This window comes from Nannospalax galili, unplaced genomic scaffold, assembly GCF_000622305.1.
Source record: "Nannospalax galili isolate Female #2095 unplaced genomic scaffold, S.galili_v1.0 scaffold437, whole genome shotgun sequence".
Classification (NCBI taxonomy): Eukaryota; Metazoa; Chordata; class Mammalia; order Rodentia; family Spalacidae; genus Nannospalax; species Nannospalax galili.
Genome location: NW_008340646.1, coordinates 128,897 through 152,515, shown reverse-complemented (window position 1 = coordinate 152,515; position 23,619 = coordinate 128,897).

Here is a 23,619-nt window from a genome sequence, read left to right as displayed (position 1 = left end):
CATTCTCCGTATCATCCCTAGAGTGATTGTTCATTCTGACTCTGACTTCTTGTTAATTAGTAATGATATTGAGATTATCATTCCTAAATTGTTCCAAAGGTTTTGGTATCTATCTTCCCTTAACTTTTGAATCACCTGTTTCTCACACATTTATAGTTTATAGGGAAGAATTTACCAGTGATGTGTTTCAGGTCATTTCTCTTAATTCATGTATGGCTTGTTCTAAAGTTCGAGTTGCAACTGGCACAGACTTTGCTTTAGTAAGTTCTTGCCTTTTATGTCACTGTTGGGATGGCAACTTCTCAGCCTAGACTCTAACCCACAGACTGCCTTGATGTGGGAATTATAGGACTCTAAGTAACCCTGAAGCAAATCGAAATACCGATGCTCATTTCATGGGATGGTTTTTAACTGCAATTCCTCCCACACTGGTGCCCAATCTGTGCATTTTTCAAATATGCCTGCCAAAGAATAACTACTGAAAATAAGCCTAAAATAGACACAGGAATGGGGAAGCAAGTGAATTTAAAAGTTTAATGAGAGCTAAAATAAGTTATTGGGGTTAATGATATTTTGCCAGGTTTTGAACAGTTGCAATTAATTGATTTAGCTATTATTAATTTTCATTTTGTTTTATTAAAAACCCACAAGCAAATATTGAATTTTTTAAAAATAGAGATTTTAAAACTAAAATAAAACTTGCATATCAAATAATGTAGAATGCTCTTTCTCACTGGATAGATACAATTAGTAAGATATAAGAATGTTATTTTTCTAAATTGGTGAAATCAGGAATGAGTTTCTTTTAAGTGGGTTACATACTGTGTATGTACAAGAAATATATACTATATTATGTTAGCTATATACTAATATCTCCAATACTAATATCACAGTACTGGAGCTAGCAAGTAGTCTGCCAACTGACCTGCATCCCCAGCTTAGGAATGTGGTAGTAGAGAAAAGAAACATATTCTTAGTGCAGAGCTAATCAACAAATGGAAGAATGACGAGGTAGTAAAGTCACTCCTTATTACCAACTGTAGTGGTAAATTAGAACAAAATGCAGACAACAAACTTCAATACAGCAGTAACTGAAAGAGGAATATAGGGACCGTTAAATAATATATTAGATACATTTTCTGCCTTTGATTATTATGTTGTGGATATAGAAGATTATGGTGTTGTTATTAGGAAATGATGAAGTCTTTAGTGTCTGTATTAGTCAGGGTTCTCCAAAGAAACAGAACCGGTAGAATGAATATATATGTATAGAGATTTATCAGCTTAGCTCACAGGATAGAGTCTGAGTAGTCCAACAATGGCTGCACCACACTGGAGAGGCTGAGAATCCACAGTCACTCAGTCCACGAGGCTGGATGTCTCAGTAGTCCCAATCTGGTGCTGAAGGTCTGACGAATTCCAAAAGATCAGCTAGTCTTCAGTCTACAGCAGCAAGACGAACTTACCAGAGAGAGAGAAGGCAAGCAGCAAGAAACCTGGAGTTCTCCTTTGCTGTGGCCTTTTATAGGGGCTGCCATCAGAAGGTAACACCCACGTTTAGGATGTGTCTTCCATCTTCAGATGATCCAATCAAGAAGATTTCTCTCATTTCAGTTAATCCCAGATCCAGTCAAGTTGACACCCAGGATTAGCCATCACAGTGTTGAAAGGTTCTGATAGTGGTCACTTACTGCCTGAGGACTTGACAATGATAAAACAACAAAGATGATGCTGCACTGGAGGAGAAAGAAAATAGTGACATACATGTCACTCAGAGAAGAAGAGGGGCATAAATAATTAAAAAACAAAATGAAGGATACACAGTCATTCCTTGTGTCATTCTTAAAATCAGTTTGTAGTATTGAAAACATTTTTTTAATAAGAAGAACACAATGGAAGCTGGAGAGATGGCTCAGGGATTAAGAGTGCTCACTGCTCTTGAGAAGACTGGGGTTTGGTTTCCAGCATCTACATGGCAACTCAGACCCACCTTATCACTCTGTGATGGTTTGAATGATAGTGTCCCCCATAGGCTCCAAGTATTTGGACTTTCTGTCCCCAGATGGTGTCACTGTTTTGGGAGGTTTTAGAAGGTGTGGCTATCCTGGAGGAAGCACGTCACTGGGGGTGGGCTTAGAGAGGTCTTAAGCTTGCCAGATCGCCAGTCGCTCTGTGCCTGCTATAAGATGTAGAGCTTAGCCTCTGCTTCTTTTCTCCAGCCACCTCTGCCACCATGCTTCCCCCCCAAGATGGACTGTAATTCCCCTGGAACCATAAGCTCAAATAAATTCTTCCTTCTATAAATTGCTTGGGTCAGTGTCTCTATCACAGCAACAGAAAAGTGACCAATACATACTCCAACTCCAGGAAATCCAACACCTTCTTCTAGACTCTTTGAACTCTCCTCTCACATGTAACAGGCATTCACACAGATACAATAAGTCATATTTTTATTTTAAAAACTCTGAAAGGTTGTCCTGTCTAGCAAGTTTCAACTAGAAATTTTCTATTTATATTACTGTACACAATGACATTATATAGGCAGCCCACAGTACCTGCATTCTACACTCCCTAACTATTGTCCCCCAGAGAGCACCTATTTATGGATATATAAAAAGCAAACACCTAAACACCTTTTATTGAATCTTCCTACCACAGGCAATTGAAATATGATGCTTTTATCTTCATATATTTTGAATGATAACTCAATTTTAAAATGCCCCCTAATTGTTTTTTAAAAAGGTAGATGCATGAGAGATAAAATAAGTAAAAACAATACTGTCCAGATGTATTTATAACACCATGTCCTTACTTTCCATCTTGACACTGTGCTGTTCAAATTAACCATAAGTCTCTCAAAGCAATCTATATTATTTTTTCAAAAATGGCAATATTTTTTAATGAATTGTCCCAATTTTTATTCCTGTAGAGGCAGCAATCTTCATTTCACAGAAGGTGATGTATTTCACTTATTCATTCAGTTGATTTTCCTGAGAATCATCTCTGTGTCTAGCACGTACTCCACGCTGTGTTGAAACTGGGAGTGATCATTTTTGTGATCTAAAGTCCAGTGTAGCGAAGCATGTCAAGTTTGAATAAGCAAGAATGAGGCGATGCAATAATTGGGAGAGAGGAAAACGAAGCAGAGTTATGAACATGAGCTCAGATCCCGCCAAAAGTAAAGGAAGACTATAAGAGCTGGCACCACATGTGGAAGACAGGCAGACAGCGCGGTTGAGTCAACTCTGAAGACATGTGTTCCACAACTAAAGATTCCAGCCGTGGGACCAGACCATTGTTAGCTGCATTAAATATTCTGACTGTATCATAAACACAATGATCAGGCATTAAAAACTCTGGAGTAAGCTAATGAGATGACTGAAAATATTTCTAAAAGCAGCGTAGTGCTGCTAAAGGAATAAACAGGGGAAGTCCCAACTTGGTGGGCACAGAGAGGTGTTGATGCAAAATGAAACAGAGGAAGGAAGTGAACGCAGAAAGACGTGATTGGGAAGAAAACAGAACGTGACATTCATTCACAGAGTGCTACTATCAGGAAGAAATAAGATAACAAAATTGCCATTGATTAGCAGACCCTAAGAAGACTTGGTAATGAAGGTTGATTGTGGGTGTAGATTGGCTCCTGGTACAAAAGAAGGAAGACACCAAATAAACCACAAGTGTCCACCAGTTCTTCAGATCAGTCAACAGTAAAGCAGAAGACTGATCTCCCCAGTTTGGTCATGTTTTACGGTCAGGCAGCATTAGCAAGGACAAGTTCAGACAGAGCTGTGTGGAAGCTTATTATTATTTATTGCAACTTATTATTTTTCCAACTTTTTTTCTAAATTATATCTAAATAGAAATCATTAAAAGTAGAAAACTTAGTAAATTAGAAAATAAGATAGGATTTTACAAGGCGACAATCAACTTTGAAAGGATCCCAAGGTACTAATATTTAGAGTCACCCATATCTAATGACACAGTGTTCTCTTCACATTGATGAGCAGAAAATTCTAAGATATAATTGATTTTTTTCAGAATTTGGTGACTATATCCCATGTATCCTGCCTGATAATATTTTAGAAGTATGGGCGATAAAAATCTATTTTAATTTATCATCCAGTGCAAATTGAGGTAGGCAAGTATGGGTTTACTTTGAGTTCTCTTTGTTTGTAAAAAATTACTGTTTTATTCCACAACTTATTAGATATTTTCCTTCATTTCTAGGAGAGATAGAGGGAAAGAAGCACAAAGAGGGACACAGAGACAAAGAAGAGATGTGTTAGGTTTAGGGTATAATAGAGATACACTTACTTTTGTATGTTAGTGTTATTCTAGCTATCTTTCCTCTCTTTTTTTATACTAGTTCAGAGTGTTTCTAATTATCTCTTCACTTTATATTGAATCACCAATTTTGATCTTTTTTCTTAACCCCCTTTACATTACATCTTCTGAATTTAGAGTTTCTTCTTACCTTTGCTAACTTGTTCTCACTTGTTACATAATACAGTATTTCCTCTTAATCTAGATTTAGTAATTCTAAATTCTTTGTTTCCTATAGTGCTTATGCTGCTCTGGATTTCTCCTTAAAATTTCCAGCTTAATGGTAATGTTTATCACCTCTACTAATTAACACAAAGTAAATTTTTATGCTTCCTCCTCAAATATAACTTATTTTTATTTGTTGATTTTTTGTATGCATATCATACAGAACATCCCAAACAATCTTATTCATTTATATACAGACATTACCATTGAAATCTACCTGATGACTATATCCATACTCAGGTGCCAAGGATCTGAGTGTAACCAACTGTGATTAGCAATAATCAGATACCTAGAGATAGAGACGCATGTGCAAACATCTAAGTGTTAGTAGCATTAAAAATGAGTCTTTCTGTAGGAAACAGTACATTTTAAAATGAAATGGAGATCTTTTTTAAAGGTTAAAACTCATTCAATTTTATATCTTACAGGGTTTATACTGAGTTCAGCATTGCATAACTGTATTAATTCAACTGTGAACCTAAAGATTTACAGCCACTTTTGAAAGAGATATATCTTTGCTCTGGAAAAAATTGAATATGTTAAATCTGTAATGAAATGCTTCTTCTAATCATGTGGTTACTAAATTTTTAAAAATCTAATAATTCATCTATAAACCTAGAAATGTACAGCCAATTTTGAAAGAGATGTACCCTAGCTCAGAAAAATGTTATTGAATAGGTTAATGCTGTTGTAATGAAATGCTTCTTTTAATTAAAATAAATAAATAAAAAAAGAAAAAAAATCTACCTTAAGTCCCTATCCTATATTCTTTCTGTGACTTCCTGATCCATACACCATGGTCTCTCTGAGCACCATGTTTCTACAACTGTAGTTGTGGAAGCTGAGTGAGGACCTTGAGCTGAGCAATCAGAACTCCCATTTTTTATGTCTTCCAACATCTTTTCTGGATTTTCAACTTTTGTTATTCTTGCTTTCAATGGTCTACTAAACATAGATATAGATATAGATATAGATATAGATATAGATATAGATATAGATATAGTCATAAATATGGATAGAGGGATACATATGAAAGTTGTACATAGCACGACCAAATCCATTCTATTAAAATGTGTCTGCTGAGTAACTAACTATCCACATCATCACTTCAATCTTTGATTGCTATCAGGAATATGACATGCTTTTGATTCAAGATGACATATTTTTTTTCTTGATTATCTGATTTTCATTAAATAAATTACATGAGAAGTAAAGATAAAAACTCCACTATAAATTGTGCTATAGTGCCTTTGAGAAGATAAACGCTAAGGAGGAAAAGGGATTCAGACATGCTCTTTTCCTGGAGTTGCCTGCCACAAAATAAATTAAGGCTCAATTAAGTTGCCTTTAAGGAATAAATTGCTACTGAGTATCAGTGAGAAGACTGAGCAGATTCAAAGTCAGATTGATCCTTCTCTGTAAAGACAGAACGAGTTATGTCCTCTGCAGCTGTGCCTGGCTGTCAGTGGTGTGACTGTCAGCACTTTGTGAGGTTAATACATTGATGTTGGTTTTATGAAAAGCAGAAGTAGTTGTGTCATGTTTGCTGAGACAACCAGGATACTTAATGTATCTCAGAATGGATTTTGTGGACATCATTCTTTGTAGCACTAAAGTATTTCATGAAAATGCTGCAGATCTGTGTTTTATTCCCTTACATGTCCATTCTTCCATTTCTTTTTGCCAGTGAAGCATTACAAATGAAGATCTTTTATTTTGGACATTTATCAGGAATACATAATCTCTCAATAAAAGAAAACGAACCACTTTCATGACATTTTATTTTAGTCTGTGCTACTAATATTTGAATTACAGACACTATTTTCAGGCCTGATCACTTAATATTGTTTCCTCATCATAATGGATATATTGTCCATAATGGGCCTATTTTGTACAGTTAGAATTAGAGTCAGTTGGAGAGGAGAGCTGCCTCAGTGTTGGTTAAGAGTACTTCCTACTCTTTCAAAACCTAGTTTGTATTTGCATTTCCTTCTGTGCTAATCAGATTTATAATTAGTCAAGTTCGAGTGACTGAAAACAGGATTTTTTAAACAAAATGTTTCTAAGTAGTGGTTATATTATTAAACAAATGCATAGAATTTGCCTGATGATGTGTGTGTGATGGTGTGTGAATGTGCACCTCACTTTGTGTGACTGGGAGCATAAGACAGAAGACACCATCAGGCGTTGTTTCTTCTTAAAATTTTTATTGAGCTTTTATAGTTTGATACAATGTTTCTTAATTAAATTTAGACCCCCTCCTCCAACCATGCTCCCCATCCCCCCACCGGACCTCATGTATTCTGCCACACATTTTAAGTCCCATCCAGTCAAGCATGTGTACCAGGATGTCCTTCAGTGTAAATTCATTCACTGGAGTCTAGTCAGTCCATCTAGAGAGCATGTATAAGGCACAATCTCCTTCATCCAGCAACAATCAGTCTCCAGTAGTTCTCAGTCTAGGGCCTACCTGCCACCCATTTCTCTCCTTCCCTCTGGTCCCTTGTTTAACTGAGTTGACATGGGTCCTGTGCTCAATGCCACCATTGCCACAAGTTCACATGTGCAGGCTTCCAGCGGCCTGAAACTCTGCTTCCCTGTGTTCATGAACAAACCCTGGCTCTTACAATCTTTCTGCCTCCTCTTCCGCAATGGTCCCTGTTGATTCTTGAACTTCCTTTTGTATCTCTTGCCATTCACTGCTAAGCCTGCCAGGTGCCCCTGTCTCTGCTCTCCATCTCACTGGAGGAGCAGAGTTTCCAAAATTATGAACAGGCGACTTTATGTGCCTTCTGAGGATCTGAACTCAGGACCACATGTTTATGTGCCAAGTGTCAAGTGCTTTGCCCACTAAGCTCTGTCCCAAGCCCAAATGTTAGAGAATTTAAAGCTGTTCACCTTGCTTGTGCTGCAATACCTACATAGAGAGCAACACAGAATTCCTATGTATAGCACTACACTGTTACATTTTTAAATGTTTTACTTGTTTGCTAACCATCTGCATGTCCAACCTGAGGACAGTCTGGTCACATATTTAGCTCATCTAAATTAAGATATTGCTGTTTTTGTTGTTGTTGTTGATTAAATGTGTATTTCCTTTGCTACTGTCTTCTGTTTGGAATGTTATTTTTCTTTCAGGTCTGTTTTTTTTTAATTTCTAGGTCTAACTAATTAGACCCATATCTACATGTATATATTTAATAAATACTCTCACAGATCATTCTTATTTCTTCTATCACTGCTAAATTGAATGAATTTAAGACTCGAGGTCATTATCCTGACAACAAATCAGGGCATGCCCTAAATGTGACAGTATTCATGAAAAATCTATCTATGGCCTGCTTCATTGATGTGTACATGTTTACAGTTTTATGAGATATATGTATGTATTTATGCATAATCAAAGAAATATAGGTCCAAAGGATATTTCTTGAAGAATTTGCAGAAATAGGGATCACTTAGAACTTGGTAAGTGTCTTATTTATTTACTCAATATAGTCTCTTTAGTAAAGCTGGATGCAGGAGGATTTGGAGAGTCTCATGAGTACCATGTCACTTGGGAATAAATAATTCTATTGTCAAAAAACTGACCCATATATGAAGGAGCCCTGAATAAAGGTTCAAGTAACCAGTCATACAAATATGTAGTATAATATTTCTAAGGATGACTAATCTGTTACTTTATATTTGTGTGATAAATCTTAATTCATCTATTTTATGTACATGATTCATGCATAATTTTATGTAAAACACAGATTATATGGCAGAAGTACAAATAATAAAACAGAAATTTTATCAAAATTTAACAAGTATTGAAGGTGAGGTAGCTCAATGGGTAAAAGCGTTTGCTGTCATACCTGATAGCTGAGTCCAATACCCAGAACCTACATGGTGGAAGGAGAGAGTTGACTGTTGAAAGTTGTCCTCCACATGTGCATCATGACACATGAGCAGTCTGTGCCATTTCCCCACAAAATAAACAATTCACAACATTTTCTAAGAATTGTCCAGCAGTGAAGTATCTCTGTGACTGAAGAAATAAAACAGATCAGCAAATCTGTCTCCCTCTGTTTCATGAAGAAAAGAGACGGAATTAATCAAGAAGGGTTAGTAGTTCCCAGGCAAATTATGACTAGCTCAAACGCTACCAATGAGTTTTAAGCTAACTTCTAGGCTTCTGACAGAACGTCATCACGGCAAATGGATTCATTCCTGAGGTGCAATACGTACCTCGCCTCCACTGAAGTACCACTATGAGCTTTGGCTGCCAGTGCCAGAGGGATACAGACTTTTCTATGTATATGCCTTAGTCTGCTGTGCTCACTAAAAAGACCCATAGTTCTAAACTGTGATTATTCTAAAAATATTCCAAGAAAAAAGAAGATATTTAAAGTATTCACCTTAAAAATAGATTAAAGAAAATAAAGTAGTGTTTCTATATGTTTAGGATGGACTAGAAATTGAAAACACATCTCAGTCTTGCTCTTGCCTGTTAATTGTTAATGTGGGATGAAACTCAGCATTAGTGACTCTAAGTGTGTTTAAATAATGTTAGTAGTATCTTAACAAGGGTGTCTACAAGGCAAAGGAAAGTGACGGGTCAAATGACATTAATTAATGTTTTTAAATAGCCATTAATTGTGTTGTTTGCCTCAAGGGTATTTGGGTTATACTGCTATATGTTAAAATAAAATTAGGTCTTAGGGAGTGAAGATCAAATTAGTAAATCATCTTACATTTATATTAGAGTTTGAATGTCAGAAGAAGGAAGAAATAAATTGGCTATTTTGGTGCTTTTGAACCCAAATGAAGGACAAATTATGGCTCTGCACTGGACGCCTTTCTTGCTTCCTCCCTGCCAATTTCACGCAAGTGATTCAATTGCTATTGCAATGCTCTGTTAGACCATGAATATCTTCATCTAAAACAAATGTAACTGGGGCACAAGGAAAGGTAATGAGATGACTCATGAATTAAGGGTACTTACTGCCAAATCTGAAGACCTGAGTTAAATTCCCAGAACCCATATGATAGAAAGTGAGAACTGACCCCAGCAAATTGTCCTCTGATACACACACACACACACACACACACACACACACACACACATACACACACACAAGCTATGGCATGTACCCCCCCACACACACACACTCACAAACATAAATAATTCTGAAGAAATGTAGCTTGGCTAAAATTGATTGATAATTTCTGTTCTGGCTTTTCAATAATATTTTAACCATTTGTTTCTACTGTCAAGTATGCAGAATTCTGATCTGGAGCATCTATTTTCTCAGAAAGCCTTTGTAGCCTCCTGGGGCTACTAACATCAATCCCTATTGCTTCTTTTGGAGGGTGACCGTTCACCAGGTACAATTTGGCCCATCGTTGTTTGGAATCTCTGTCTTTCTTGCAGGCAAATGAGTTAGTTCTTATTGGCGTTTTGTGCCTCAGAAGTTGAAAAAACGATCATGTCTTAATTCAGCACATCTATGCATTGCTATAACGCCCCTTATCACTTACTTCACAAATCCAGGGGACACCTCAAGACAGAACACCCAGATTTCCATTTATGCACATTTTCTTCTGATCTCAAAAAGAGATAATTTGATGTTCATCATTACTTCATTTAACTCAACCCTTACATTGCCATAAAGATTCCTATATATTCAAGACTCACACAGAAACTCACCTAATAGTGTAGGTTACTGTTATCATTCTGTGTCAATAGCATGGATATGTTACTGTTTACTGCTTTGAATTGGTAAAATTTTAAGCATAGAACATTTAATTATTACCCAATTTTTCCATCCCAGAAAGAAAAGCATCATACAATTCACCAACTGATTTTTAATTTTTTTTCAATCATGTCCATCTTCTGATCTTAGTGTGGCTGTCAACAAAGCAAGAAAAGGGCCTTGAAAGAAGAAGGATATATTCCATAAGTAGACATAATATTTATCTTTCATAAGCCCAGCAGCACTGTTTTAGGTCAATGGAAAATAGATACTAGAGCATGCTCTATGTAGACCATTTCCGTTTATTACAAAACTCTTCCTCATTATTGCAGCTGATACCCACAAAGATTTGAGGGTATCTCACGTGTCAAAACTACTCATCTTTTTCATCCATGGGAACAGCTTGAATTAACAGTCAATAAAATTTTCCAAGTGTCCAAAAAATTCTTCTGCTTTTCAAGTAGAAATTTTCATGTCCTAAATCTTGGCAGTCCTCACTGAGTTATTCTAGAGGCCTTGCGACAAGCTCATTCTATCTGCCATTACAAGAATATTGTGAAGAATACTTTCTATTGGGTAGGTAACCTACACTCTTCTGTTTAACAAAGGCATACGGGATTGAGCAAGCTTATGTGACATTTTCAATCAATATTGTCTGATCGATAAGTTTGCATGCTTTTGGTTTTATACTAGAAGGCATGTTCTATAGATACAATATTTATCTTTACAAGAGAAAACGAATACAACATAAATTCTATATTCTATTCTAATACTCTGATTTTCCTCCAAATATTTTTCATATATCTCTATTCTCCCGACTGAGTAGTAGCCTCTATTTGTTCACCAGTATGTTATGGAGTCACAATATATGGGACTCATGAGTTGATGTCTCAGAAAAATTTCCTCTCACTTCCTCCACTCTGCTCACTTCATTTACATGAGTATACAGCCTCAGAACTCCAACTGGAGGTCAAGGCAAATGACACTGGCCCTTTCAAAAGTGTTTGCACTGATTAGTGTATGGGGCAATCTGGAGTCAGGCTTCTTAGCAATATTTTTTCCTTAGAGCTTTTGAAATTTGTCCAATGAGAGTAACTAGATTAGATTTTCACAATATCTTTAATGTTGGAAGACAAATACAGAGCACATCTTTCTACCCCAATGCCCAGAAAGCTGTATGAAAATTTATTTTCTTCATCAATGTTGTTTATTCATTGATTTTCTTAACTCAAGATCTCTACCTTAAAGAAAAGATGGCTTTCAGTTTTTCTTTGTGTTAACTCATTCACTTTGGGATTCATTATCATTTTCTCAGAACTGTATGGCTTCTGCCTAATTTATCTTTTAACTGCAATCTTGTGGGTAGCCAGGATAAACTTAGTCCAACGTCAAGGTTCACTGCAGCACTGTATTTTCCTGTGGTGTCTGTTATTACAGATAAAATAGTCAGAGGATTCTTGGCTTAATGCTCTTTTGAATTTCTTTATGCATCCAGTGATCTGAATTCTCAGGAGTTGGAGATTTCACTTCTAAACATCATTGGTCAGTTTATTCTGCCACTAAATGACAAACACACAATTGCAACTTGATAAGGCCATTACCATTCAGATAAATGATGTATCCACACTCATCTCCTCCTTTCTGCTTTACCTAAGCCACGAATTTAGGGTTGCTCTTTTGATGTTCAGTACAGAGTTAGGGAGTCACAGCATTGCTCTCACCTCTGACACCAACTGAAACTAGGATGGATTTGAAAATATCCTCACTTCTGACGACAAGTGTAGAAGCCACATGGTCAAGGAACTGGATCATTGGAAGCATAAGGGAAACAAAGTCACAGCAAGCCAAATGTCCATTGGCTGTTGCTATCTAAAGTAATAGAAGCAAAGGGAAAATCCAGCATTGTGGTCCATCTTGACACTGGGTCACTTCAGTTTCCAGCCAATACAAGGTGTACTGGCGACTCTCAGGAATGCTGCTAAGGGAAAGACCACATTCAGTTTTACTAATTTTCTGGTAAATCCGCAGAGCTTCCTGAAAGTGATTGTGCTTTCAGATATTAGAAAAAGTAGATACATATTGAGGTAGGCCAAGTTGCTCAAGGGCAGAGTTAAATGCCATGAGTTCTTATCATTAACATTTCTCTCAAAGGATGGTTTTAGGAGGTGGGAAGATAGCGTAGTTGGTACGTCGTTTGTGGTATAAACATGTGGACTTGAGCCCCAGCATGAAAGTAAAATTTGTCATCAGGCATGGTGACAAACCCTTGTAATCCCAGGACTCAAGACAGGCCGAGGTTGGTCACTAGGGCACACTGACCAGTCAACTCAGTCTACCTGATGAATCACAGGCTACAGGACAAGTTTCTGTCTCAAAAAACAAGGTATGTGAATCCGTAAATGTTGAGACTTAATTGAATAGTGATACTCCCTCTTTGCGTTCTGATCTAGGAATCTGTCTTATATTTTGAGTTCCACAACAATGAAAACACAGAGGTTCTTATGTGCTCTGTACATGCATGCATGTTTCATGCTTTCTGGCTACATATATAGGTTCTTTGCGTTCTGATCTAGGAATCTGTCTTATATTTTGAGTTCCACAACAATGGAAACACAGAGGTTCTTATGTGCTCTGTACATGCGTGCATGTTTCATGCTTTCTGGCTACACATATGGGTTATTTGTGTGTGTGTGTGTGTGTGTGTGTGTGTGTGTCTTTGTATGTGTGTGTTTCCGTTTTCTCTGCAGAGGGGGGAGGTTACAAGTAACCTTAATTTGATATCTTGGTCTGAACATAATTTTTGTATGTTAAAAACACATCACTATTATATTATATAACATTTTTACTTCGATTTCCATTTTCACTTAGCATATATAGGAGTTCCTTTATATCACTGGACAGTTTTGTTTTGAAAAGAATAATTTTCAATTACTAGCTACCTCTACACTATGGACTAACTATTCTTTTTATAAGAGCTGTCATTATCAAAAGTCAAGATCGGAGAGATGGCTCAGTGAGTAACATTCTTGCAGGACAAGGATAAGGGCTTGAGCTGACAGACCCATCACCCATGTAAAAAGGCAGGTATGGAGGCACACACGTGTAAAACTAGCACTGAGGCAGACACGGGTGGACACTGCGGCCTCTCTGATCAGCCGTTTTAGGCAATCAGTGAGTTCCAGGTGCAATGAGAAACCCTAACTCAAAAAACTATGGTGAAGAGCGATAGATGAAGAAAACTCAGTGCCAGTGTGAAGCTTCCACATGCACATGTGTGGGTGCACACCACTGTATACATATACATGCGTGCAACACACCCTTAAAAGCAGTCAAGGTTATTCTTAATCTTTTGCTGCTAGAGTATTGCATGAACATCAATTCACATGTGCACAAATAAAAAGCAGTTTTGCCTTCTAGACGTGACATACCTCTTTGCGGGAGATTCTTACAGAAACTCTCCATCATGGATGTCTCATCCTATTTTTCTATTATGTCAGAAGTTCCTGCATCATGAACCTTCTGTGCTGCAGGTGCTTTTAGTAACCAATGTGTAACATGGAGCTGTTTTATTTATTTTATCAATTGTCCCTACTAATTCATGTGCCAAAAATCTCATATGTCATATTAGATTATAAATGTAATGGGGGCAGCAATAATGTAGCTTATATACTCCATGTCACTTATAGTGCTAAAATGTTAGTGTACTTAGAGTAAATGATCAGCAAACATACTTTTCTAACCACTCTTACTTGTCCCGTAGGCCTTTGTCACATGTTCCCACAATGAATTATTGGAGTATTTAAATATATATTTATTATATAGTGCCAAGGCTGGTGGCACACACTTTTAATGCCAGCACTTGGGAAGCAGAGGTATGTGAATATCAGTGAGATCTAGTCCACTGTGATCCACATAGCAAGTTCCAGGCCAACTGGGGCTACAAGGAGACCCTGACTCAAAAACTAAAAAAACAGAAAAGATAAATTATATGTATATATTTAATTATATATAACTATAATGATATCGTTAATTCTAAACATTTATAATGATCTATAATGAAATTATAACATACACTGTAAATTACGTCTTAATAATCCTTACAACAATTTATATATTTCCCTTTTGATTTCTTTCAATCTAATATTTCAAGTCCTGTGAGTGTTTAGGGAAATTAAAGAATTACAGATTCTGATTAAAATATACTTTATATAAATTATTTCAAGGAAGATAAAACAATGCATTCTAGACATTAAATATTATAAACATACAACTTTAGCAATGTAATAATAAATGATATATCTGTAATGTCCTTTACCAATTGCTTTGTCCATTAAGAACATTGTGAGGTTATAAAGTGGCCAGATAACCTCGCATATTCTCTTTCTGTCCATGTTCTCTCAACTTGATGTATTTTTTATGTTATGAGATACAGGAACAATATCATTACCTCCCGATGGGAGTGTTAAATTTATTTAAAACAATAATATATTTGTGCATATGAAAGCAATTACTATTCATAGTCTGATAGAATGAGTTCAATAAAAGGTTAAATTAAACAGACATCTTATTTTCCCTCCTCCTAAAAGGCAGCATCCCCAGAGTCACAATCTATGAAAGAAAGCAAATGGTAAGAAATGCGGAAATAAAAGAGATAATTCAAGGTAAATCACCCACTGACATTTTTGCTAACTATACAAATTCACTAGGTTAAGGTGTACACTTGGCTGCCTCTGATCATACTAATAAACAGGACAAGCAGATATCTTTTGTTCCATTATTAAATCATGTCTATTTCCTGGGCCGTAACCTCCAGTAATTACCATTAACATCTTAATGTCTCCATATAAATGCTACATTCACTAAAAGGAACATACAAGACACAAGTTCAACCCAGAGGCTTCTAGAACCATCAGAGATGCAGTGAAATGTATGCTACCAATGACAAACCTTCTAAGGATTTTCAATCGAATTGGCTTCTTACCACAGATATCTTTATTTACACAAAATCTTAATTTATTTCTTCAATTTATTTGCGGGTCTATTTTATTTGTAGGCTTGGTCTAATTTTAACACTGTCAAGAATAATTCAAAGGCAACCGGGTAAGTCTGCCTCGAAGAGGGAACCTGCGTTAATCTTTTGTGACATTAATAGAATTAGACCTTATTAATTCTGACATGATTTATTTCATATTGTGTAAATACTAAATGCAAGCATCGTGTTCTCATTGAAACAAGTGTTTTACACGCTTCATATGCAACAATTTAAACATGAATTGAAAGTGGGCCTTGAGAACAATTTGGAATCACTTCAGTCTTGTCAAACTTAGAAAGATTATTACTGTCAAATGAACAATGCTAAATGCTAACAAACTTTGCTCCATGAAAGTCACTAGGAAAAAGAGCAGTGGAAATCAGTCCAACTGTAAAGAAATCAAACCAAAGTTCACAGGCCTTGTTGGTCTACCCCATTATATTCAAGCAGATATTTTTAAGGTAAGAAAATTCATATACATATATATGCTTGATGTATATCTATTTTATATAAATACTGAATTCTGTTAAATTAATGTCTTAGGTTTTAATATTGTCTGGTCTTCTTCTTGAGTTGCTAAGAAGACAGTTTAGGATATAATTGCTAGAAAGATGGAATACACTCATTCACTCAAAGGAGAGAAGACAAACGGAGGGATAGAAGATGTAGGTAACTAAAGAATTTACCTGTATTTACCTGAAATCTTGTTGGACAGGGAGTGTTGAGACCAGGTCTCTCACACTAGAGCTTAGACTGGCCTGTAGCTCATTAGGTAGCCCAAGCTGGCTCATGATAATGATACTCCCTGTACATCTGCATACCAAGAGTAGGATTGCAAATGTGAAGCATAGTACTCAGTTTACTTCTTTCTTCTTTTTTCTCTTTTCAACAGGGTCTCCCTGTATCTCAAGCTGGTCTGTAAGCCAGGCTAGCCTAGATCCAACAGAGATCTTCCTGCCTCTGCCTCCTGAGTGCTGGGATCAAAGGCTCATACCACTATGTTGGCTTTCAGTTTATATTTTAATTAATAAATTTAAAAAAGAATGTAGTAGGATATTAAACAGTATATTGCAGATAAACATAGGTAAAGTCTTTAGCTACCTACATCTTCCATCCTTCTGTTAGGTATTTGACTTACCTCCTTAGAATGAATGTGTATCTTGCATCTTCCTAGAAATTATATCCCAAACTATCTTCTCTATAAATCAACAAGGAAGCAAAACAGTTTTGCTGAGGCAGAGTGTCATGAACTATCTTGTGCTACAAAGTGAGCTACAGGCCAGTCTAGGATGCAGTGTGAGATTTGGTCTCACCACTCCCCCGTCTCCTGAGATGCTGCCCCAACACACCTTTCCCATGGAAAAATAATTTTAAAAATTTGCCTAAAATGTTTGTTACATAGTTGAGCTGTGGGACATTTTTCTTTGTTTGGTTTTTTGTTTGTTGTTGTTTGTTGTTTTTTGGAAACAGGATTTCCAACAAGGGAAATATGGAAACCACAATTTATCCTTGAATAAAGACAGTATTTAGGATATTTGTTTTTTACATTTTGCTGCATTTCATTGATTGATTGATTGATTGACTGACTGATTGATTGATTGATTGATTGATTGATTGATTGATTGATTGTGTGTGTGTGTGTGTGTGTGTGTGTGTGTGTGTATCTGTAGGCATGTCCATGCCACAGTGTGCATGTGATGTCAGAGGTAAACTGGCTGGAATGAACTCTCATTTCCCCCCATTTGAAAGAGTCCTGGGGATCAAAATCAGGTTGCTGGACTTGGCAACAAGTGTCTTCAGCAGCTTGGCCATCTATCTCATTGGCCATTATCTGCAGAAACATAAGACAAGAATTATTGGACAAATACTTCAAATTTCTAGTACAGTCAATTTTGTAGCTGCCAATTGGAATTTGAATTATACAATTTAATATAATTCATGAGCAGCAGAAATGGAAAAAAAGAAATGTGCTACATTTGTAAATTTTAAGTAATATACATTGTTAATTTGAACTACAATGTCTTATCCAATTCACAAATCAACAGCAATTCAGGTTTTTATTGTTGTTGTTGTTCATGGAAGTGCTTTTAATAATATAGTATTTTTATTTATTCTTTGAAAATTTTATACTTGTGTACAATGTGTTTTAATTCTATCAACCCCTACTACCTTTCTCCAGGTCCATCCAGAAACTCCCCAACCTGTCTCCCCCACATTTCATGTTCTGTCTTATTTTTAAATATAAATAACCTGCTGAGTCCACTTGGTGCTGGTCATAAACACATGGTTGTGGCATCATTCAGTAAGCCATGTGCAACCTATCAGCTACCATGGCCATATCCCCAAAACAAAACGAACCTCCTTCCTTCAACAGTCACCATTTGCCAATAACCTCTGTAGCCATGTAAGGCATAGCATCTGCCATTTCTGCCTGAAGCCAAGGGGCAGAGGAGCATACTAGCATTTTTTAGGACTGGGAAGGTAGTGAGTGTGCCAAGCCAGAGGTAACTGCAGTGCAGGTCAGTAATGGTCCTAACATATCAATCAGTCATTCAAACAGGGTGTAGATTAACAACAACAACAAAAAAAACTATCTAATAGATGGTTTCCTCCAAAGTTGTTTTCTTTGTTTTCTTGATAAGATTCAAGATTATCTTTACTGGCTAAAGAATTGGCACATCACTTAGAAGATTTCACTGATCTTTCAGAGGACCCCAGTACACTTCCCAACACCCAGATAAGGTGGCTTACAACTGCCTTTAACTCCAGATCCAAGAAATCTGAGAATTTTGATCTTTGTAGGCACCTGAACTCATGTGCACAGACCCCTGCACTCCGACAAACACATACACACACACACACACACACACACACACACACACACAGACACACGTCTAATTGTTGTCCTTATCATGATTGTTCTATACTTAGTGACAGGAAGCTCTAAATTTCCTTTAAGTGTAAAGATAAAGAAATTGCACCAGTGGTAAGAATATTTGACCTATTACAAATTATTTAAAAAGTGAAGGTGACAAAGGAGTTAGTTATTCAGAACATGAGTACTTTATAGTGAGAAGACATCAAAGAGTTCAAATAAGCCTAACCAACATCAACGTGAACAGTACCCAGGCCAAGTGAGGCCCAAGATCAGGTACAGTACGTGTGTCAACACCCAGATCACATGTAGCTGGCTAATCCTTTTTTAAAAGTATATTTTATTGAATTTTTCTTAATTTCATACAACGTATACTTAATATTTATACCCTCTCCTGTTTATGCACTCCCCCATAGGCCACTGACAGGACTGTACTGTACAATATCCATAAAAATTCAATTAGAATGTCTACATTAAAAATAATACCAGAGTAAGGGTAGGGAGAATAAGAATGCATCTCTCAATACTCACCAGCAAAGCTTCCTCATGCAACAGAGGGTGATGAACGCAGAAGATCAAAACTGGCCAAAGAGTGAAGAATAAGAGGCTGCAGAGGTCGTGTCTCTGGATGACTCCTATATTAAACCTCACCCACTCACAGCTCAGGGACCATTGCAAAAGAGAAGGTGGAATGATTGTACAGTCAGGGATGGTGCATGGTCATAAGGAAACAATCTTACAGGTTCCTGGGACTTTACTCATTTGGACTTATAGCAATGGTGACAACATGCATAAGACTTATGCAAACCCAATCAGACAAAACCCAGTATAGACCTAGGGACGTGGGCAGGAGGTCCCAACTTTTGCTGAGGAACCATTGTCAGATGATCACTCTTGGGAATAAAGTAATAGGCAGTAATCGTTTGACAATTATGATTGTGACAAATCTCATTTTTAACTAGTTAATAACAAAGTTTCATAATGAGATAAAATAAAGGAAATAACAGAAAAGTAATTATAACTAGTGCTAGGGAAAGGCTATGAAGTTTTCAGTATCAATATCCCTGTCATTTGTTTTTCCACAAAAAATGATTCATCATTCATCAATAGGTGAGAATTTTTGAAATCTTTAAAAAAGGAAAGTGTCTACTGAGTAAAATGCTTAGAATTTGCCAGAAATTATAAATGGCTTTGATTTTCATGAAGAACAGATTGAAAACCATCTTTTTCCTATGTGTCTCAGAGAGCAGGCATCAACCTGCCAGACCCTGCTAGATGTCCTTTACCACTGAAATGTGCTTGATCAACACAGTCGAAAGAATAAGCTAAATCGTTATCCATAAGTGAATTCTGTAGATATCATTGGAAAACTAAGTGCTGATCTCTCTCTTTTAAAAGAAAAGCCTTACAAATCAGGCAAAGGCTACATGAAATATAAATAATAGTAAAAACAGTAGGTAAGTGATGAATTCTAAAATGAATGACTCAGTCAGCCATTCTGTAACTTTACCTTTGTAAGCTGAGAATGTAGTCACCCAGGAACAATGCAGGATCTGGAGAGAAAAGGAAGGTCACTTGAGTATTTCTGTGTGAGTGAGAGATCTTATATTTCTGTATGTATGTTCTTTAGTTTCTCCCGAGTCTTCTGGAAACTAAATATGAAAGAGAAAGCTACATGAAGTTTATGATATTTACAAGCAGCAAATTAATTTTAGTAAATTCACATCTGTTTAATATCAGTAAGGATGACCTCAGATAATAGATTCATATTTTAGAGATATTGTGGTTTGGTTAGGTCAAAGTGAAATTTATCTCAAATATGAAATATCTGCATGGCTTTGCTTACCAAGCCTTTATGGAAATGGATGCTGTTATTAAAGATAAAAATCACAGAAACATAGAGAAAATATTTCAAAATACATTTTTGCAACTGATAGGATAGATTTCCAGGATGTGAAACAGAAGTAAGGCTGTGGTTCAGTGTCTGACAAATCTTGTTTATTGTTGCTGTTGGTGATGGTGGTGGTATTTATTTTTATTGAATATTTACAAGTTCCATACAATATATGTTTAGACCCCCTCCCCTATCAGCATGTCCCTCTTAATGGCCCCCTACCAGATTTCCTGAGCTCTATATTATATTATATTATATTATTATTATATTATAAAGGCTTACTGAATCAAATTGTGCCCTCAAATGCTCTATGGTATGGGTCATCCACTGGAGCTTGGCTAACCTATCCAGCATCACACTCAAAAAAAGTGACTCTCCCTCTTCCAAGAGCTATCATTTGCCAATGGTTCCTCAGCTAGGGTTGAGACCCACAACTGACCAACTTGCAGAGAATAAGAGACTTCAGAGTGCTTATTCCTGAATAGCAAACCTACATCAAACCTCTGCTATCTGAGTATCAGGGATCTTTTCAGAAGGGAGGAGCAAGATTGTAAGAGCCAGAGGTGGTGAATGATCACAAGGAAACAGTTTTCCAGACAGCCGGTCAGATATTCACATGAACTCATAGCAATAAAGGTAGCATGCACAGACCCATGCAAGCTCAAACCAAACAACATTCGAGCATAGAAGTGGGGAAATCAGCAAGAAACCCCAACCCTAGCTGCCCAATGATGTCTTTGACTCTTAATTTCTTCACCATCTTTTGCATGTGACAAGCGGTCATATTTCCTCTTTGTAGATGGATTTCACTTTCATTACTACTTTCTCACAACTCTGTGAGACAGTCACAGAACTTATTTCCTTACTGATGTGGAAACCACACTCAAGACAGAACTTGTGACTTATCCAACGTCATAGGGTCAGCACATGGGGAGCACAGCTATGAGAATGAAGGCTGTACCAACTAATTTAATGCTTTTCTCTCATTCTGTAAGAGATCATTGAGGTACATATTTTATTAGCACATGGGGTGGGTTACTCAGAGTAAGTTGCCAAGACAGAAAGTTTAAGTAACTACAGATGTATCACAAGATCTTCTATCACTTAGAGACTCTTTCATGCAGTTTTCCCCAGATGGTGACTCTGTCCTATATAACAGTACTAAACATATATGGATGTCATAGCATGAACCTTCAGGGGTTGGGTGCAGTCACTGTCAGTGGCAGCTGCTCCTCCGTTCTCGTGGGTGCCGCTCCTTCCTTCTCACAGGCATCGGGGCTGCTCCTCCACTCTCCCTGGGCTGAGGCTGCTCTTCTGCTCGCCGCCCGGTGCTAAAGCAGCTCTTCTGCTTGCCCTGTGCTGCCTCCTGTCATTGCCGCTCCTGCGCAGTCCTGGACCCCAGGGCTGGTGAGGAGACCGTTTCAGCGGAGCCGCATTCAGACACAGGAGACCAGGTTCAGTGACACAGGTCTGCTTTATTGCAGGAAGGCACAAGCTTATATAAGGATAGTGGTCCAATCACAGCACAGCAAGTAGGATACCTCATTAGGATCACAGGTTTAGTGTCCTATCACAGTACAGCAAGTAGGATACCTTATTAGCATAATAGTCTTAGGGTCCTATTAGCATAACTGACTTAACATCCTACCACAGAATAGCAGGTGGGATGCCTCATTAGCATACTGGGTTTCAGATTACAGAGCCTGGATTCCTGAAAACCACGGGACTGTGACTGTTGCAATATCTAAGTGTTGCAATTTGGAATTCCAAGGGTGGTGATTAGGGAGTGGTGAGCTCTAGGCTATCAATCTCATGATCTGCCAATGGGAGGAAATGTCACAAGCTGTTCCTTGTGGCTCCAAGAGTCGGGCCGTTGCCTCGGGCCTGCTGTATGGCTGTCAATAAGACTTTCACCCTAGGCTCAAGCCTGTCTCCCACAGTTAGAGACTTATCAACAACTAAAAACTGGTAGTAATCTAATATATGATTGAACAGGCCTTTGATCTCTGATCTATGCATCTATGGGAGACAGTGTGAATCATATTTCTGAATCACCCTACTCACAGGGAAAAGACACTAAGATAATTACTCATCAACCCCACCTATCATGTCCAACCCATCAGGACTGTTCCTGAAGTTTTAACTTTTTGACACTACCCTAAAGCATAAGGGGCAGTCGCAACTCACAGAGCTGTGTCTGCTTCAAGAGAACATAAGTGTTAAACCCCAAAAGACATAAGCTGTAGCTCCCAGGCAATATACTATGTGAGCCACTACACAAGGCCCACATTAGTTTCAGACCAGCCCAACATCATTACAAAACAGACAATGCAATCTAGCAAAGTGTATTATTTCCCAAATTCTAAAAATATCAGTTAAATTGGGGTACACACCTTCCATCTTAGAGCAGTTTCTTCTGCAAAGTGTACCAGCATAACAGGTACCTGAGAAGGTGACAGAGGGGACTCAGAAGGTGACAGAAGGACTAGCAAACTTAAGGGAAAATAGTATCAAGCATGGAGATCATCTTACGTCTAGCTGTATAGAACACAGACAAACACCATTTTGAAACAGAAATTTTGCATTGTGGTAAATTTGACATCATGAGGGAATGACACTTTCCTGAATGTCAGAGAAAGATAACTTGAACTTTTAACAGATTGAAAACATTTTTCTAATGTGATCATCTTAGAAAAAGATAGAAGGAATGTCTTCATTCACAAGCAGATCATATGTACGAAGGAAATGATGGAAGTGAAGGCAATTGTACTTTCACCTGCTATGATACTTTAATTTGCTGAGAGAATTTTAAATGAATATTATGTAACTTACCTACCATTCAACAGTTACAGTATCAGAAAATGGTTGCTAAGTTAGGGAAGTTTCAAGTAATACTAAATGAATAGTATTTTTTAAGGTTATTGTGAACTCAAAGGAATGATTAGAAATAAGATAGATGATAGATGATAGATAGATAGATAGATAGATAGATAGATAGATAGATAGATAGATAGATAGATAGATGATAGATAGATAGAAGTAGTCATATTAAAAGATTGAATTTATGGAGGCTGGAGAGATGACTCAGTGGGAAAAGACACTGACTACTCTTGCAGAGGACCCAGGTTTGAATCCCAGCATTGATATGGCAGCTAACAACTATTCAAAACTCCTGTTCCAGGAGATCCAATGCCTTCTTCTGACCTCTGTGGGCATTACACGACACAGGTACACTTACATACATACAGAGAATATACACACATGCATAAAATAAAATTAAAAATATATATTAAAATTTTTGAATTTACTTGTGTATGTAGATTGAACAAGTTTTCTATTGATAAATGATCCACTGTGAACTCTAATGTATGAATATAACATGAAAAAGTATACTCCTTGGGACAACACTGATAGGGACAGAGAATATGCCAAATACATGTAACAATGGTGATAGCTACATAATTTCTGTACATAATGAAATGAAACTAAAAGCAAGAAAAATTACTATTGTTAGTCAAAATGAAATCTG